This window comes from Oncorhynchus tshawytscha, linkage group LG34 (assembly GCF_018296145.1).
Source record: "Oncorhynchus tshawytscha isolate Ot180627B linkage group LG34, Otsh_v2.0, whole genome shotgun sequence".
NCBI lineage: Eukaryota > Metazoa > Chordata > Actinopteri > Salmoniformes > Salmonidae > Oncorhynchus > Oncorhynchus tshawytscha.
This window is the reverse complement of record NC_056462.1, coordinates 8,127,188-8,133,958: the sequence shown is the minus strand read 5'-3', so window position 1 is coordinate 8,133,958 and position 6,771 is coordinate 8,127,188. Positions and strand designations below refer to the sequence as shown.

The 6,771-nt window shown below is 45.0% G+C and overlaps 1 protein-coding gene across 2 annotated transcripts in view; it reads left to right on the top strand.

Annotated features, from left to right (window-relative positions):
• Positions 1–581: 581 nt before the first annotated feature.
• LOC112231822 (large neutral amino acids transporter small subunit 3-like) overlaps positions 582–6,771 on the top strand; it is a 49,679-nt gene continuing 43,489 nt past the window's right edge. For both annotated transcript variants that reach the window (XM_042312100.1, XM_042312099.1), the window contains exon 1: positions 582–750. The gene's annotated coding sequence lies outside the window, so the exon portion shown is untranslated. The remainder of the gene's footprint in view (positions 751–6,771) is intronic.

The window sequence follows — 6,771 nt, the reverse complement described above, 5'->3', positions numbered from 1 at the left end:
TAATTTGACAGATGGGATCAGAGCCATGTATTTAAATACATGGCTCTGGTTAGGGTATTTTTCACATTGTAAAGCCACGGTGTGTCTCAATATGGCCCCTCACCATGTAGGTCAGGGTTTCCAAAACTCGGTCCTGGACCTCCCTCCCCTGCATGCACCTTTTTGTTTTTTTTGCCCTCCCACTACACAGCTGAGTCAAATAATCAATGCTTGATGATGAGAATCAGCTGTGTGGTGATAGGGCAAAAACCAAAACGTGCACCCAGGGGAGGGGCGGGGCAGGACCGAGTTTGGGAAACCCTGATGTCAGCTTACCTCACCAGGAACAACTCTGGGTCCTGGTTATAGCCTGGGCCCTGATCAAGAAAAATTCGTCTCCGTATTATGTTGTTAGTGTATTTGTATTTAAGTATTCACCGCAAGGTGGCGCAGTGTAACAAGGTTTCTATTTTAAGGCTGTAAAGTACCACTGACAACTGAGCGTGCTGCGTTTATACGTAAATGGAAACTCGTTGCGGTGTGTCCATTTATATATACTTTAGGAAGGAGAGCGAGAGAGGAGGGGTTTAAAGCCATACAAATGTAATGTGACGAGGAACTAACTGAATGTAGTGAAGTTTCACAAGACCCACAGTGACTGACTAACGTGTTCGCAGCAGACAAACAGTTTAAATCCCGCCTTTTTTCACTAAAGAAGGGAAATAAACCATTTACCATAGATATAAATTATTTCAGGGATTAGCGTCTGAAGTAAGTAATTTCCATTTTTTTGTTGTGCATGTTCAGATATGTTGCTGATCTTTTGTGTGTCTGGTAAGAGGAATTTGACTTTACGCACATGGCACAATACTTCTCTTGTATATTAGTTTCCCCCCCATTATTTGTTATTTTTCATAATCTTTCATTTGTTATCCTATTAATGTGCATTACTTTTTTGTAGACCGAGTGGCACGGAAAGTCTTATATCCGTTTGCATAATGCTAAAGTTAATATGTTGACAGTCTTGTGTTTGGCGCTAATTATATACATAAAACAATGCCCTTCCCACGTTTCAGGTATCGTTTGGCCATAAAAATAGTATAATGGAGGGTGACCAGTAGTTTGTTTATAATCAACTTTGTATACTTAAACAGCACTGGGCAATCCATGCGTAATCTATGCGCTGTGCACGTAAAAGGTGGCACCACCGGTGACACCTGGACGCAGCTGTCAGTACGCACACACGGGAGCACGAGGGGTCACGCGCGTCCACCACCCACGGACAGGCCGCACGAGTGGAAACAGCTGAAAGAGAGGGAGAGTGACAGACAGAAAGAGAGAGGTGGGGCGGTTTCACCACCCCTGGTTTTAAATATTGTGTATTTACTCAGTGTATGTACTCTGCCTTAGCTGGTGCCTAAATCCGGAATAGGAAACTCAGCAACTCTTGGAGTGTAGTGGAAGTTGATAAAAGTGCTTGTTTATGATTACATTTTGACTTCCACAGACCTCCAAAAGTTGCTGAATTTCTTAGAATGATGCTTTCCAACTCTCTTGTAAATCAAATCTAATTTTATTGGTTGCATACACATATTTAGCAGATGTTAATGCGGGTGTAGCGAAATGCTTGTGTTCCTTGCTCCAACAGTGCAGTAGTATCTAACAATTCACAACAATACACAAATCTAAAAGTAAAAGAATGGAATTCAGAAATATATAAATATTAGGAGTATATATATATTTGTGTGTGTGTGTGTATAGACATACTAAATATTCTATCCACATACTGTACATATCTAGAATATATAGGATAGAATAGTATATATACAGCAATAGGTGAATAGGATGGCTTTGATTAAAATACAGTATGTAAACATAACTAAAGCGACCAGTGTTCCATTATTAAAGTGACCAATGATTCCATGTCTATGTACATAGATCAGCAGTCTCTAAGATGCAGGATTGAGGAACCGGATGGTAGCCAGTTAGTGACAGTGACTAAGTTTAGGGCAGGGGACTGGGTGGAGGACACACAACCAACAAAAATACTGAGAAGTTGTGTGGGAGCTAGAAGCAGAGCTGCCATTTCTGTCGGTCTCCATCTTCCTGTGAAAGAGAAAGATACTTCTTTGACAAACTATTTCCTCCTTTTTTTCTTTGGTTCTACCAGCACACTAAACAAAAAATGACTCATGATCAGTGCCTGAATCTGTCCAGAACACACCGGTACTATGTACAGGCTCCTCACATTTTCTGTGTCTGGAGTTCCAGCACTTCTTATAGAATATTGGCTTAAGAATTGCATATCAAATCAAATTTTATTATCCACATCTCCCGAATACAACAGGTGTAGCCCTTACAGTGAAATGCTTACTTACGAGCCCCTAACCCACAGTGCAGTTAAAAAAAAGAAATAAAGAATAAGACATAAAAGTAATTCAAGAGGAGCAGTAAAAAAATAACAATATATACAGGGCCGGTATAGAGTCAATGTTTGGGGGCACCAGTTAGTTGAGGTAGTATGTACATGTAGGTAGAGTTAATTGAAGTGACTATGCACAAATGACAACAGAGTGGCAGTGGTGTGGGGAGGGCAATGTGAATAGTCTGGGTAGCCATTTGACTAGATGTTCAGGAGTCTTATGGCTTGGGGGTAGAAGCTGTTTAGAAGCCTCTTGGCCCTAGACTTGGCGCTCCGGTACCGCTTGCCATGTGGTAGCAGAGAGAACAGTCTATGAATAGGGTGGCTGGAGTCTTTGACAATTTTTAGGGCCCTCCTCTGACACTGCCTGGTATAGAGGTCCTGGATGGCAGGAAGCTTGGCACCAGTGATGTACTGGGCCGCTCGCACTACCCTCTATAGTGCTTTGCGGTCGAAGGCCGAGCAGTTGCCATACCAGGCAGTGATGCATCCAGTCAGGATGCTCTCGATGGTGCAGCTGTAGCACTTTTGAGGATCTGAGGACCCATGCCAAATCTTTTCAATCCCCTGAGGGGGAAAAGGTTTTGTCGTGCCCGCTTCACGACTGTCTTGGTGTGCTTGGACCATGTTAGTTTGTTGGTGATGTGGACACCAAGGAACTTGAAGCTCTCAACCTGCTCCACTGCAGCCCCACCGATGAGAATGAGGGCATGCTCGGTCCTCTTTTTCCTGTAGTCCACAATCATCTCTTTTGTCTTGGACACGTTGAGGGAGAGGTTGTTGTCCTGGCATCACCGGCCAGGTCTCTGACCTCCTCCCTATAGGCTGTCTCGTTGTTGTTGGTGATCAGGCCTTCCACTGTTGTATCATCAGCAAATTTAATGATGGTGTTGGAGTCGTGCCTGGCCGTGCAGTCATGAGTGAACAGGGAGTACAGGAGGGGGATGAGCACGCACCCCTGGGGGGGTCCTGTGTTTAGGATCAGCGTGGCGGATGTGTTGTTACCTACCCTTACCACCTGGGGGCGGCCCATCAGGAAGTCCAGGATCCAGTTGCAGAGGGAGGTGTTTAGTCCCAGGGTCCTTAGCTTATTGATGAGCTTTGAGGGCACTATGATGTTGAACACTGAGCTGTAGTCAATGAATAGCATTCTCTCATAGGTGTTCCTTTTGTCCAGGTGGGAAAGGGCAGTGTGGAGTGCAATAGAGACTGCATTATCTGTGGATCTGTTGGGGCGGTATGCGAATTAGAGTGGGTCCCGGGTTTCTGGGATGATAGTGTTGATGTGAGCCATGACCAGCCTTTCCAAGCACTTCATGCCTACAGACGTGAGTGCTAGGGGTCAGTAGTCATTTAGGCAGGTTACCTTAGTGTTCTTGGGTACAGGCACTATAGTGGTCTGCTTAAAATATGTTGGTATTACAGACTCGGACAGGGAGAGGTTGAAAATGTCAGTGAAGACACTTGCCAGTTGGTCAGCGCATGCTCGGAGTACACGTCCTGTTAATCCGTCTGGCCCTGCGGCCTTGTGAATGTTGACCTGTCTAAAGGCTGCGGAGAGCGTGATCACACAGTCTTCCGGTCCTGCTGGTGCTCTCATGCATGTTTCAGTGTTGCTTGCCTCGAAGCGAGCATAGAAGTAGTTTAGCTCGTCCGGTAGGCTTGTGTCACTGGGCAGCTCTCGGCTGTGCTTCCCTTTGTAGTCTGTAATAGTTTGCAGGCTCTGCTACATCCGACGAGCGTCAGAGCCGGTGTTGTACGACTCGATCTTAGTCCTGTATTGACGTTTTGCCTGTTTGATGGTTCGTCAGAGGGCATAGCGGGATTTCTTATAAGCTTCTGGGTTAGAGTCCCGCTCCTTGAAAGTGGCAGCTCTAGCCTTTAAAGTCCCCGGCTACTAGGAGCACCGTCTCTTGTTGCTTATGGCGGAATATAGCTCATTCAATGCTATCTTAGTGCCAGCCTCTGACTGTGGTGGTATATAAACAACTACAAAGAATATAGATGAGAACTCTCTCGGTTGGTAATGTGGTCTGCAGCTTATCATGAGAAACTCTACCTCAGACGAGCAATGGCTCGAGACTTCCTTAGATATCATGCGCCAGCTGTTGTTTACAAAAATACATAGATCTTCCCAATAACGCTTCCATTTTATTGTCCAAAGATTGCATGTTTGCGAGCAGAATTGAGGGGAGTGGGTGTTTATTAGATCGCCTACTACTCCTCAGAAGGCAGCCCTCCCTCCGGCCTCTCTTTTTCCGCCTCCTCTTCACGCAGATCACAGGGGTCGGGCCTGTTTCCGAGGGAGCTGTATATCCTCCGCCTCGGGCTCGTCAGAGTCGTGAAAGAAGTAAAAGGATTCTGCTAGTCCGTGAGTAATCGCAGTCCTGATGTCTAGAGTTTATTTTCGGTCATAAGAGACAGTAGCGGCAACATCATGTGCAAAAGTAGTAAACAAATAAGTTAAACAACGCAGATAAACAAACAAAAAAACACAATTGTTTGGAGGCATGTAAAACGTCTGCCTTCTGCTCCGGCGCCATTTTACAGCAAAACCTACTATAAACTGTGCTTGCTCCCATTTCAAGCACTGTTGAAATTAGGACCATCAAGCCACATCTCCCTGTTTTGTCATTTAGCTGACACTCCTTTCCAGAACAACTAGAGTTAAGTACCTTGCGCAAGGGCACATCGGCATATTTTTCACCTAGCTGGCTCGGGGATACAAACCAGCAACCTTTCGGTTACTGGCCCAACACGCTTAACCGCAAGGCTACCTGCTGTCTCCAGGTGAATGATGGTTGGAAGTGACATGACATCCTGTTGGTGATCGTCATCATAGCGAGCACGACACAACCAACCAGCCAGTCAGTCAGTCATTGTGGACAGGACTCGTGTGGCAGGTGCTGTCTCTCTGATTGTGTCCCAAATGGGCACGCTATTCCTATAGTGCACTATAAAGCGAGTTGGGTGCCATTTTGGGCCCATCCTCTGGCCCTTTCAAGGTTGAGATACAACTTTATTTGTTCTGCTGGGGGGGGCATCGGAGTGCAAAGAATCAGAGAGACAGAGACAAAAGAGATGGAGAGAGAGATAGTAAGGGGAGAGAGATCAACCAAAATGGACAGGGGAGGGGGATTCTTCAGAAGGGGTCATCACTTCAGACCCGGCACCAGGATAAAATGACTAAGGGGTTAGTTGAAATCAGTGAGGGGTTACAATTTTGGTGGGTTCTTGCATTGGAATGATATTGAATTCAATAAACATAAAGTTCAAATGCCGAGACTCCAAGACCATTGATTGAGTGCTTTTAAAATAGCTGATCTCCACTGCGCTGTATCAGCACTAAAACAGGGACATTTTGGTAATGAATATAGGCTACAAGATAGATAGGCTGTTTGTAATAGGTGCATAACACTATGTGAATGCAGCCATACACACTGCTGTCTTACCAAAAGAAGGCCGACTAAATGCTGAAAGTAGTAGCCTAGTTATTCATGCGTGCAAAGTAAAATACTGGAGGGAGCTATGGAGACATGATCCTGGCGGCGCTTGTGGACACAGCGCAGGGGAGATACAGATTTTGCGCCAACCTGTCACTCAATCATTTGAACTTTTTTTGCTATTTTTATATAGGAACTTGTAACTAAAACTGAGGGAGCACACGTTTCAACTGAGGTGGGCTAAGCCCTCTTTTGCCCCCTCGTGGAACCGAGCCCGGTCTGCTTAATACTCGCCTAAATTAAATTGGAGGGTTCAGAAAGGTCATCTTCAATACTCCATCATACATTTCTGTGTCATAAGGAGCATAGAGGTCAGGGTTTAGAGGTCAGGGTTTAGAGGTCAAAGTCTAACACTCTCCAATGTTTGGGTTCAGTATGAGCACGTTCCAGGTACAAGATCCTTATGTCATGTAGATGTGGTAGTAAGTAATCTAATAGGTGGTTAAAATCACATGATTCACAGTCGATGATGTCATCAGTGTCACCGGATGATGTCATCGGAAAAAACGTATCTTCTATCTTTGTGACTACAAACAAAGAAACCCGCCGATTTCATATGTTGATGTTGGGGTGGTGCTAGAGATGACAATTTGATGTTGAAAAAGAGTTTTCCCTTTAAACATTCCTCCAGACATTGTAATAACCAGGTATTCTGTGCAACATGTATGTGTTCCCATGTAGAGTACTAGTGTAGTTAAGTGTCACTAGGTCTGTGACCACTGCAGCTATTTTTGTCCCCAGCTGACAGGAGTCCCAGTCTGGCTGCAGGCACGTGTTCAAGAGAGGTAATAGACCCTCAGTCAAACCTGCTTTACCTACACACACAGTCACAGATAGAATGGCATGTATTCACACTTACAGTACCAG